We start from the raw sequence: 13794 nt of genomic DNA, 5'->3' as shown, positions 1-13794 counted from the left end.
GAGACCTAAAAAAGCATGCAAGGTCTGAAAGCCAGATGGAGAAGGTAGCATTGTTTGCAATGTGCAGTGTTGAACCACACATAAAAGCACTATGGCTTGAAATTGAAATATAATTTGCTAAGGGTAAATCATGTTCCAAGAGCAACCATTCAATAAGAACCCTTTCACTCTGGGGTGGTATTCAGGCACGTTAGCACTAGAAATAGCCTCTGCTAATCACCTGAAAACCGCCTCCTATTCAAGTGTGACTTTTCACACTCAGGCGGCGCTCTTACAGGGCGTTCGGAAAAGTCCTGCAAGCAGCATCTTGGAGCAGGTTGGGAGCGCTGTATTTAGCGCTCCCAAAATGCCCTGCCCATTGGAATGAATGGGCAGCTATTCCATATCGCCTGAAAAGCGCTTTAGAAGCACCACAACACAAGAGTTTTAAACACCTACTTTGGGATTAAAAGCTCCCTGCTAGTGGCCGAAAAGCGCCACTTAACCACTTAAGGACCGCCTCCTGCACATATACGTCAGCAGAATGGCACGGCTGGGCACATGTACGTACAGGTACGTCCTGTACATGGACCCAGCTGTGGGTCGCGGGCACGGCGCGGTCCGAAGCTCCGTGACCGCGGGACCCGCGGACCCGATCGCCGCTGGGGTCCCGCAATCGGTCCCCAGAGCTGAAGAATGGGGAGAGCCGTGTGTAAACACGGCTTCCCCATTCTTCACTGTGGCGGCTGCATCGATCATGTCATCCCTTTTATAGGGGGACACAATCGATGACGTCACTCCTACAGCCACACCCCCCTACAGTTGTAAACACACATTAGGTGAAACATAACTCCTTCAGCGCCCCCTGTGGTTAACTCCCAAACTGCAACTGTCATTTCCACAGTAAACAATGCATTTTAAATGCATTTTTTGCTGTGAAAATGGCAATGGTCCCAAAAATGTGTCAAAATTGTCCGAAGGGTCCGCTATAATGTCGCAGTCACGAAAAACATCGCTGATCGCTGCCATTAGTAGTAAAAACATTTTTTTTATAAAAATGCAATTTTGTAAACGCTATAAACTTTGCGCAAACCAACCAATAAACGCTTATTGCGATTTTTTTTAACCAAAAATATGTAGAAGAATACGTATCGGCCTAAACTGAGGAAAAAAAATTGTTTTATATATTCTCACTGGGGAAGCCCATAGTCTTCCCTCTTCATGGGCTTCCCCAGTGACGTAGCAGAGGGTACGTCAGAGGGTGCGGGGTCACGTGACGGGTGGCCCTGCCTCCTCTATATAAGTAATGTCACAGCTCCAGCGCATCATTCGCTGGGCTGTGTCCAGCGGTGAGAGGAGGTCGGGGATGCTGCTGCGCTGGATGGATGGATCTTCTCATCGCTGGAGCGGAGATCACCCGACGCAGGATCTTCTCATCGCTGGAGATCACCCGCAGCCGTTGCAGGATCAGGACAACGCAGGAAGCTGGGAACGAGTGGATTATCACCGCTGGAGTTTTTTTTATTTTTTTATTTTTTTATTAATAAAGGACTTTATTCGACGGTGTCAGTGTGTTTTTTTTACAAGACTTTACACTTCCTTCGTGAAATGGTAGGGGTGCAGTGTACCCCATTACCATTTCACACAGGGGGGGGTCAGGATCTGGGGGTCCCCTTTGTTAAAGGGGTCTTCCAGATTCTGATAAACCTCCCGTCCGCATACCCCCACAACCACCGGGCAAGGGTTGTGGGGATGAGACCCTTGTCCCCATCAACATGGGGACATCCTCCCCATGTTGAGGGCATGTGGCCTGGTGCGGTTCAGGAGAGGGGGGGGCGCACTCTGTCCCCCCCTCTTTTCTGCGGCTGGCCAGGTCAATGTGCTCGGATAACGGGTCTGGTTATGGATATTTAGGGGGAACTGCACGTAATTTTTGTTTTAAATTGACGGCGGGGTTCCCCTGAATATCCATACCAGACCTGAAGGGTCTGGTTATGGATATTTAGGGGGAACCGCACGTCATTTTTTTTTTTAATTGACGGCGGGGTTCCCCTTAATATCCATACCAGACCTAAAGGGTCTGGTTATTGAATTTGCGGGGACCTCCGCGCATTTTTTTCCCGAACTCCGATCCCGGACCCAAACTTTTTACAATTATTCGGGTTCGGGTCCAGGTTCGGGAAAAACCCAAAGTCCGTACCGAACCCGAACTTTACAGTTCGGGTTCGCTGAACCCTAGTAGATAGTACAGGTTGGTGAAAAGAGAATAAACTTCGCAGATTCAGGCTATGGATAGAAGAAGCAGTCCTGCCTTCAATAATTACACTTGTCACGTCGCCACTCCAGCCAGAGTGGGCAAAGTGCCCCTGGACAGACTCCTCTCACAGGCCTGGCAGCCAGAGCATCACTTAGAACTTTTTGGGGAGGAACAGGTCTCTGCCACAGACCCAGCTCTATTGGAGTTTAGGATTTGTAAGAGACCCCTGCCACAGAGCGTGAATAGTAGAGTGAATCCTCCCCGTTAATGATCAGCCTGAATCTCCCTCTGGTAGACTTCTTGTCCTTGAGTCACCGACTGACAGTTTGCAGCATACAACCTGTCAGTGTCCAGCCACCTAGATCCCCAATGGTTCGTCTAAGCCCTGTTGGATCACCTGCCTCCGGGTTCACCTGAGACCGATTCCCCAACGAACAGCACAACTCGCTTAGGATCTTCTTGATGCAGCATCAGTTGCTCCGGGCCATGAGGGCCCAGAGTCAGGAACTCTGCGTAGCACGTGCGCCCCCGGCCTGGTAGGCCATATCGCCGGGGCCCGTGATGTGCGCACACCCTAAAGGTGGGTGCCGCACCTGGAACCAGGAACCCGCGAAGAACCCCGAGCAATGGCCTTCGCCACAGAAATACCCCTCCCCAGCATGCTCCGCAAGGGAAAACTCCTCTAATTGGCTGCTGGGGAGAGGCGGCTCCGCCTGGACCCCTCTGGCGCCACCAGCCATCCAGAGATGAAACGACAACTCTGGAGCACAGAATGACCCACAGGACAGTTCAGGGCTGGTGACAGCCAAATTTAGATAAATCAACATGGATGAGAGCAAATAAGTCTCTCATCCCACTAAATTTAACATAGCACCTGTACTGATAAGTATGTACACAGGTGCTACAGTTCATTCGTAGAAGTAAAAGATCATTCAGCGCTGCAGGGCTTTGTGACCTATCTGCGGCTGCATGTTACAAGCAGCCACAGATAGACAAATAGCCTCATAACACTGAATAATCTATTGTGAATGACAACGCTGGTAACCAGAGTGACCTCTGCTGCTGGAGACCAGCTCTGTAACTAACAATTTTGCCCCCATGCTAGTAGCATGGTCAGACAGTGGGACAGTGGCAAACAGTACTCAATTGGTCTCCTTGGGGATTAAATAAAATGTTAACATTTTCCTGAGACTTTTTCTTTAAGAGTTCATCCTTATCTGAAACTTAGTCACCACGGAGTAGCAAAATAGTATATCACCTTTAACATTAAATTATTTAAAGCAATATCTGTGGACTTTGTAGAGATGGTGTATTAGGTGTAGTTAATGGCTTGACTACAAAGATCTACACCTACTTAACTGCCAAATATTTAACCCCTGACAGAGGTTGTCCCAGCCTATAAACATTTTATCTGACCCCTTAAAGCGGAGTTCCGGCCACAATTTTAAAAATAAAAACTTTTTAAATATGAAAACCCCTGTAATACACAAGCTTAAAGCGGTGGTTCCCCTAAAAATAAAATGTTGACATCGCATTTAGCAAATAAATTACAGTTAGAATCGGGTTGTTTTATTTAAAAAATACCTCCGTACGTATCGTTTCCATTATTCGGTCCCACCGCCACTTCCGGGTACGATGCAGGCGGTGGGCGTTCCTAATTGATTGACAGGCATCCGAACGACGCATCCATCGCGTCACGAGATGCCGGAAAAAGCCGAACGTCGGTGCGCATGCGCCGTATAGAGCCGCACCGACGTTCGGCTTTTTTCGGCATTTCTCGTGACGCGATGGATGCGTCGTTCGGATGCCTGTCAATCAATTAGGAACGCCCACCACCTGCATCGTACCCGGAAGTGGCGGTGGGACCGAATAATGGAAACGATACGTACGGAGGTATTTTTTAAATAAAACAACCCGATTCTAACTGTAATTTATTTGCTAAATGCGATGTCAACATTTTATTTTTAGGGGAACCACCGCTTTAATGTATTCTACTACAGTTAGTCTGTAAACTAAGGTCCGTTTTGTTAGGTTGTTACAGCATTTAGACACTTTATAAAATAGAAATTGACTGGGGCCATCTTAAGTGTGGGCATCATGAAGCCAGACTGTATGACTTCCTGGATTTCAGCCTTGATCTCGCACATGCTCAGTGCTGCACAAGCATGTAATAGTTTCAGGTCAGGTTTCCATAGCAACGGGAGGAACTTGCTGCCCCTTGTCTATGCAAAACTCTCCTCCCCTCCTCCCTCCAGGAACCAGTAAATATACTAAATCATTTGTTATGTAGATATATCTGCACAGAAACAAGATTATATATATATATTATATATATATATATATATATATATATATATATATATATATATATATATATATATATACACACATACATATACTAGACATTTGCGCCATCAATAAATTCATTTTGTTTAGTTCCGTTTCGCATTAGCCGTTATTTTCGTATTTCGTGTCCGAAACTCAATTCAGATTCGTACGAAATACGAATTTTCGTTAGATTCGTTCACTTTTCGTAACAATTACCCACATTCGTTATGATGAATTTTTTAAAAGCTGGACTAATAGTATCTGCTGTGCCCATTATGAGGGGTTCCCACCATCCCTGTGCTGATTTCCTGGGGCTGTACATCTACTGTGCTCATTATGAGGGTTCCCACCATCCCTGTGCTGTGCTGACTTCCTGGCGCTGTAGGGATTATGGGAACCCCTCATGAGCACAGCAGGGGTACAAACCCAGGAAGCCAGCACAGTACAGGGATGGTGGGAACCCCTCATAATGAGCACAGCAGGAGTACAGACCCGGGAACTCAGCACAGTACAGGGATGGTGGGAACCCCTCATGAGCACAGCAGGAGTACAGCCCCAGGAACTCAGCCCAGGGATGGTGGGAACCCCTCATAATGAGCACAGCAGGAGTACAGCCCCAGGAACTCAGCACAGGGATGGTGGGAACCCCTCATAATGAGCACAGCAGGTGTGCAGACCTGGGAACTCAGCACAGTACAGGGATGGTGGGAACCCCTCATGAGCACAGCACAGGGATGGTGGGAACCCCTCATAATGAGCACAGCAGGAGTATAGCCCCAGGAACTCAGCACACTGCTTGGTGTACTGGCTGGTGTCACTGCTTGGTGTACTGGCTGGTGTCACTGATTGGTACTGGCTGGTGTCACTGCTTGGTGTACTGGCTGGTGTCACTGCTTGGTACTGGCTGGTGTCACTGCTTGGTGTACTGGCTGGTGTCACTGCTTGGTGTACTGGCTGGTGTCACTGATTGGTACTGGCTGGTGTCACTGCTTGGCACTGGCTGGTGTCACTGATTGGTACTGGCTGGTGTCACTGATTGGTACTGGCTGGTGTCGCTGCTTGGTACTGGCTGGTGTCGCTGCTTGGTGTACTGGCTGGTGTCACTGCTTGGTGTACTGGCTGGTGTCACTGCTTGGTACTGGCTGGTGTCACTGATTGGTACTGGCTGGTGTCACTGATTGGTACTGGCTGGTGTCACTGCTTGGCACTGGCTGGTGTCACTGATTGGTACTGGCTGGTGTCACTGATTGGTACTGGCTGGTGTCACTGATTGGTACTGGCTGGTGTCACTGATTGGTACTGGCTGGTGTCACTGCTTGGTACTGGCTGGTGTCACTGCTTGGTACTGGCTGGTGTCACTGCTTGGTACTGGCTGGTGTCACTGCTTGGCACTGGCTGGTGTCACTGATTGGTACTGGCTGGTGTCACTGATTGGTACTGGCTGGTGTCACTGCTTGGTACTGGCTGGTGTCACTGCTTGGTGTACTGGCTGGTGTCACTGCTTGGTACTGGCTGGTGTCACTGCTTGGTATTGGCTGGTGTCACTGCTTGGTGTACTGGCTGGTGTCACTGCTTGGTACTGGCTGGTGTCACTGCTTGGTACTGGCTGGTGTCACTGCTTGGTACTGGCTGGTGTCACTGATTGGTGTACTGGCTGGTGTCACTGCTTGGCACTGGCTGGTGTCACTGCTTGGTACTGGCTGGTGTCACTGCTTGGCACTGGCAGTTTCACACTGAGCCGATTTGTCTGCTTCAGTTACACTATATGTAACTAAATGCAGAGACCAGCAGTCAGCGTGATGTCGGGGGCGGGCGGGACCGGGGGGCGGAGCCATGCAGATATCAAACATCAGCCAATGATTGGGCTGCTTTAGAAAGTGGGCAGGGCTACATACACGTAGCGTCCCACCCAGATCCCATACCATTGGCTCAGCTGATGTTGGTGTTTTCAGCTGCTGTGCTGGTCCCGCCCCCCGACATCAAGCTGATTCCTCTGCAATTCTGCGATGTATTCTCCCAGGAGACATAGCGGTCCGTGTATGACGCCGAGGCAGCTGCCGCCGCGGCGGGGATGTAAATGGGAATTCAAGATAACTGTGAGTTTAAAAGATAAAAAATAAATATATGCCAAAACGCCATAAGGGGATAGAGCTACAGGGGATGAAGCTATGTTGTGAAAGAGGGTGGAACTCCGCTTTAACTGATGTGACCAAGGATCCTCAACACACTATATTGTTACCATTGGCAACCAGGAACAGAAAGGCCAGCAGGATTCTTATTCTACATGATAGCACTACTGGCAATCAGGAACAATTAGTCTATCCAGTAAATATAACAGCATTACTGGGGCAACAAGCAAAGGCCAGCACTACTGGCGCAGAAAACAGAAGCCAGCAGTTTATTGCTTGGTAACCAAGCAGTAAACCTTGGGTCTGGCAGCTTGGCAGACTTCTCCATCTTGTCCAAGGTAGTGATGGAATGCTCAGAGTCACTCTTGCCAGGTCTGTGATTGGTAACTCTGTCCATAAAAATGTGCCTAGGTGTATAAGCAACTGTAAAACTGGTCTCCAAAAGCAGATGACAGTTATTTGGATCTATAGGGCTTAGGTATCCTAGGTAGTCCTATTCAACATCCACTTCTCTCTATGTAACTCAATCTTTAACAAAAAAAAAAAATCTGCTGACATATATGGGTAATTCAGTCCATACTGATCTCCTGATCTCTTTTGGGTACAATCTTAGTAAATGTTTTGGGGTTCCCACACATAGGAATCAAGAGACTGTTTGACAAACATCTCTGCAGTTTATTTTTATAGGTTTTGGTAACAGTCATTGGGGGAGATTCACTTTGAGGATCACTATGAGGTGCTCCATCTGTAGCTATGGAGGATTGTGGTACTGAGTCAGTGACAGCCAAGGCAATATTAAAGTGGATGTAAATCCGATTCATGGAATTTGACCTAAGCACATATATCTGTAGTGTTTACTTATCTCTCTTCAGAGCCATAAGTCCTGTGTCTTTCTGCTGCTCCATTCTTCTGTTATAAGCATGATAACTTTTGAAAAGTTCTCCGACAACTGAGATAAAACTACCCTGAAATTTGTGTCAGGGTTGGTGCTATAAATAAATTATAAAAGAGCTGGTCTATTCACAGAACAGCTCTGTACATTCCTTCCTTCCTCTGCTTATATGGAGTAGGGTGTGTGCCTTTCCTCCAATCAGCTGTCACACAGTGTATGCCAAGACTTCACTCCCAGTGCTGAACAGGAAGAAAAAATCTCTAACACAATGTTTACTTTGTAAAGAATATAGCAAGCTGAAGACAACAGATATACATGAAAAAGGGATATTTATTTAATCTATGTGTATTATCTGAGGCTGTTCAATTCACTGGGTATATGTAAGGGTTTACATTCACTTTAAATGTAACTGATAAAGTCTCTGTGGGTTCAAGGACAGATGTCAGGGCAGTAGTGGTGGGTGCCTCCTCCTTCAGTATTCTTCTCCTTCTTTCCTCTCTCCAAATGGTCTAAGAACACAGTGTCAACACTATTCCCCTCTTCTAACACTGCGGGTGGCTTTACGTAGAGTCTCCCACATTCTCTGCCAGGACAAGCTGAGTATGGGCCAGGGCAGAACCTAAGGCACTAGCATAGTTCCCAACTGTCCCTGATTTTGTGGGACTGTCCCTAATTTGGAACAATGTCCCTCTGTCCCTTTTTTCCCCTCTTTTATCCCTCATTTTGGTCTGATCTATATAGTTGTATATAAAATGCACTTTTCATCTTTCAAAAGGTGTTTCCCAGTGCTAAACCTTTCCCAGTGCTAAACCTGAACCAAATTATAAATTGCTGCATTTGTAAATGTTAAAAGTCAATGGGCCAGATTCACAAAGCACTTACGCCGGCGTATCTAGAGATGCACGGCGTAATTGTAAAAATGCGCCATGCGTATCTATGTGCTGTATCCTCAAAACGAGATACGCCTGAAAACCAGCTTTTTCCGACCGACGTAAAACGATTACACCGGCGCATCTTGGGGCGCAAAATACGCTAGACGCACCATTGTTTTGCTAGTCAAATATGCAAATGAGGGAGATACGGCGATCCACAAAAGTATGTTTGTGCAGCGCAGGCTACGCCCTGTGCGCATCAGCTGTTTGTCCGGCAGAAAGTTACCCCTTATAAAAGCAGGCTTAACTTTGCACCAGACGTGTAAAGGTCAGCTAAAGCAACACCGTTAGGGACGAGCTGAACACACACACTTGCAGGACAACAATCTGTATGCCAACATGCCAGGGGCATCCATGGTCATAGCTATACTAGTGACTTTAGAGGCACGCAGAAGGAGGAGGGAACGGAGGAGGAAAAGGAGGGCACAGGAGAGGATATTCCGCACACGCATAGACGTCTTTGGCATGCCTGCTTCTGAGGTGTTTCGCATCTTCAGATTTAGCCCTGAAGCCATCGTGGAATTAACCACAACCCTGAAAGATGACATCACCAGCCCAACACACCGCTCACATGCAGTGGAGCCACTGGTCAAGGTAATGGCAACACTGCATTTTCTTGCCATTGGCTCTTTTCAGCGCACAAGTGGAGTGGTAACTGGGATGTCACAATCCTCCATTAGCAGATGTGTGCACCAGGTTGTCCCCACAATCCTCAGACGCATGGCCAACCAAATCATCAAACCCACCCAGGAGGACCTGCGGATGAAGACAATGCGTGAATTCTACAGAATTGCACAATTCCCAGGCACCGTGGGGGCCATTGATTGCACACATGTGGCACTACAGCCCCCCCGTGAGACAGAGCACATGTACCGCAATCGGAAGCACTGGCATTCCATCAACGTACAGGTGATAGTCGATGCCCAATACCTCATATGGCACGTCCGTGCCAAACACCCAGGATCTAGCCACGACAGCTACATATACCATCAAAGCAACATCCCAAGAGAATTTGAACAGAACGTGTGGCTGGTTGGTAAGTGACATGGGTGTCAGGCATGTCTGTCCCCCCCCATGATGCAGACATCACAAGGGGCACATGCATGACTAACATCCTCCTGTCTTTTCCCTTCCAGGTGACTCTGTATATGCACTTGGACTCCATCTCATGACTCCATTCCGGAACCCCCAAACCCCAGGAGAGGAAAGATACAATGAAGCACACATACGTACCCGTGCAGTGGTGGAACGCACCTTTGGCCTCCTGAAGTCCCGTTTCCGATGCCTGAATAAGTCTGGGGGTACCCTGTTGTATTCCTCAAACTTTGTGTGCCAGATCATCGGTGCATGTTGCATGCTGCACAACTTTGCCGTGAGAAGGGGCCTGGAGATTGACATACGCGATGACCTGACCCCCGAACCAGACAATCCCCCCCTGCCCGAGGGTGCCCCGTCTTCTGAGGGAGCAACAGTCAGGAAACGCCTCACAGAAGGCATCTTTGCATGTTAAACCCACACATTAATCATGGCACAATGAGAATGCATGCATGCACACCACTGTGGTCCCTAGCACAGACACATCACATCCTCATCAAATTGGATGAGACCAAAGTACACCGCACGGTACTAGGGAGCAGCAACACCCCGCCAAGGCTCCAATTATGTCACAGTACATTCATACACCATTCACATGGACCTGAGATCACTTCTCCCTGGTCCTGGGGAACCCTACTCCACCACAAATGAGGGTGACACCCCTTTTCTAGCAGGAATGTCACCCCCACATTCATACATCATTTACAAACATAAAACAAATCATAATCACAGTAAAAACAAAAAAAATAAGAAAACACTGAAATCAAAAGTACATCACAAATTAACGTTGGCGTGACCCATGCCTGGGCCGGCCACGGCCCCGGCCCCTTAGGGGAGACTCATGGGGGGGGAATCAGGGGAAGGAGGAGCCTCCGCTGGTGTCTTCCCACCTGCTGGCCTGCCCTCCAAGGCCACGGCTATTCTGTTTAGGCCAACATTCAGGGCTGCCGTATTGGCCTGGACAGCCTGGGTCAGGGCATTCACCTCCTGACCCACGCCTGCTGTAGCAGTCTGCAGGTTGTTAAAGCAGTTTATGAATGCCAAGGAGTTCGTGCTCACGTCATTCACTGATTCTTTTATGGAGGCCAGGCTCTCCTCCATCTGGGCCAAAGTCCGGGTGACCTGACCCAGATGGTGGGTCTGACGGGCCTGGTCTCTCCTAAGATTGTCCGGCAGAAAGTCTGACACCCCCCTGGTTTTCCGGGTGGCCTTCCTGACTGCAGATGAGGCTTGTGGCATGGGAGAAGGGGAGCCCCCTGGGGGGAGCCCTGTTGTGGGAGGAGTGGGAGGGGCTACCCCTGATGGAGGCCTGACTGCTGCCAGCCACATGGGGAGCCTCATCCAAAAGGCAAAGTATTTCACTGGCAATGGTTACCTCCTCCTCCTCAACCTCCTCCTCCTCAACCTCCTCCCCCTCATCTTCCTCATGAGGTGAGTTGTGGCCACTCCCCTCCCCTGAGGACTCCTGCCTTTCCTGGGGGTCTTCAGCAGCCTGATGTGCGGGGGATGGTGCAGACCGGCCAGATGGCCCAGCACCCTCCTGGCCATCTGTGGATGACACAAAACATAGACAGGTTGGAGGATCCACACACTTGTCACATATTCCCTCCCACCCCCCCACACACATGCTACACACCAGATAGAAAAAAAAAACATCGGAGTCAAAGCCAGGCAGGCCCACCACTTGCTGGCTGTTGAAGCACCGGGCCACTGCACGCTCCTCATCAGTCCACCTGATGGTGCAAGGTGGTCCCCCTCCAGTGCCCCTGGAATGTGCTGTAAGCTTGGCCAGCTTATCACGGACCACGCTCCTCAGATCATTAATCTTTTTTGCGATACCACTGACGGTCCTCGTCTCCCCCCCAAGGTATTGATATCATCAACTATCTCCTGGAGGATCTCCTTCTTCCTGGTCGGGGTGATGTCCCTCAGGGCCATGCAAAAAACACCCATGTCGGGTGATGGCCCTGGCAAGGATCTGCTTCTCCCGGACAGAGAAGTTTAGCTTTCTCCTCTTTGGTGCCATATCACCACCAAACACTCAGCACCAAACAGACACAAAAATCAGACAGAACACACAGACACAAAAACAGACAGCACAAACAGACACAAAAAGATACAGCAAAAACCAGACACCAAAAACAAACAGCACAAACAGACAGCTAATACAGACACCAAAAAACACACAGAAAAAACAGACACAAAAAACACTCAGAAAAAGCAGACAGCTAATACAATCTCCTACTCCAATAAATCTTTACTATAACACTACTACACAAACCAACACACAGCCACAGACAACAGAACAAAAGCACCTTGCTTCAGGAAGGGAAACACATGGATGTACTTTTGCAATGGAAGGGCGTTTGTCTGGGCCTACTTATACACAGGGCGTATCTCACTAAGTACGCCGGGCCTAGTTCCTATCTCACTGATTGCGCCGGGCCGAGTTCTGAGCATGCGCAGTGAGGTGCAGAATCATGCGCGCATGCGCAGTCCGGCCGGCCCTTCATTTGCATGGGGTCACGGCTCATTTCAATGGAGCACGCCCACTTCCTTCCCACTTTCAATTACCCCGCCTTACGCCTCGGAATTTACGTTACGCTGGCGCAAATTTGGGTGCAAATACTCTGTGGATATGGTACTTGCGTCACGAAATTGAGCCGGCATAACGTAACAGAGATGTGCTACGCCGGTCTAAATATGCGCCGCTCTACTTGAACCTGGCCCAATGCCCCTGGATTTAGAAAGAAGTTACGACGGCGTATCTCCAGATACGCTGTCGTAACTCCGAATGCGGGCCGTCGCAACTCAGCGCCTGATTCATAAAATCAGGTACGCCTCACAGTTGCCTAGATACGAGCGCCGTAAGTCTCTTACGCCGTCGTATCTTAGTTGCATATTTATGCTGGCCGCTAGGTGGCACTTCCGTAGATTTACGCGTCGAATATGGTAATGACCTAGATACGCCGATTCAGAAACCGTATGTGCGCCCGGCACATTTTTTTTACGTTGTTTACAAAAGGCTTTTTTCAGCGTATAGTTACCCCTGCTCTATGAGGTGTAGCCAATGTTAGGTATGGACGTCGGGCCAGCGTCAAATTTTGCGTTGTTTGCGTAAGTCGTACGTGAATAGGGCTGTGCGTAAGTTACGCTCACGTCTAAAGCAACGACTATTTGCGGCGTAATTTGGAGCATGCGCACTGGGATACTTTCACGGACGGCGCCGTTTGTTAGTAACGTCAATTACGTGGGGTCACGACTGTTTAGCATACAACACGCCCCCTACCAGCCTATTTTGAATTACGTGGGCTTACGCCGGCCCATATACGCTATGCCGCCGTAACTTCGGGCGCAAGTCCTTTCTGAATACGGGACTTGCCTACATACATTTGCTAGTAGGTGTCCCTCAATCCCATCTCAAAATGTTGGGAGGTATGCACTAGGGATGCTAAGAATTCAAGGTTTTTCAACAGTCTCTGCAGCAAGATTTTTTCCAGGTGCAGGGCATCTTTCTGGTTTTCCTTCCAACAAAAGCTGCTGTAGTTGCAGGCCCCAAAAGCAGCTGCCGTGTCCCTGCAGTGGTTGTATTGGCTTCAATGTCTGATAGCAGATTATATTTTCCCACTTTCCTCAACCAATGCTCACAATCTCATATTAAATGGGTTGTAAAGGTAAAAAATGTTTTCCCTAAATAGCTTCCTTTACCTTAGTGCAGTCCTCCTTCACTTACCTCATCCTTCGATTTTGCTTTTAAATGTCCTTATTTCTTCTGTGGAGAAAGCCTCTTGAGGGGGTAGGGGGCAAGCGGGAGTGTCAGGACGCCCATTAACACACAGCTGCTTTCTCTATCTGCAAATTAGAGAGTGTCCTGACTTGCCTGCTGGCCCCCTCCCCCCTCAAGAGGCTTTCTCCACACCAGGGAGAAAGTCTTGCATTACTGTGTGTAGTTACAGACACAAGAACACGAAGTGAGGATTTCTCAGAAGAAATAAGGACATTCAAAATCGAAGGATGAGGTAAGTGAAGGAGGACTACACTAAGGTAAACAAGGCCAAAAGAAGGAGCAGTGGCTCCGACCGCGTATCCCAATCAGCCTTTGTTCTCCCTGTCTGACCCTCCTCCCGGGAGTGTTCCTCGGAAGTATTCACGTGACCTGTCACGTGACCTGTGCGGCTGGAA

The sequence above is a fragment of the Rana temporaria genome, chromosome 1 (genome assembly GCF_905171775.1).
Source record: "Rana temporaria chromosome 1, aRanTem1.1, whole genome shotgun sequence".
NCBI classification, from domain to species: domain Eukaryota; kingdom Metazoa; phylum Chordata; class Amphibia; order Anura; family Ranidae; genus Rana; species Rana temporaria.
Note: the sequence above shows the minus strand (reverse complement) of the source record.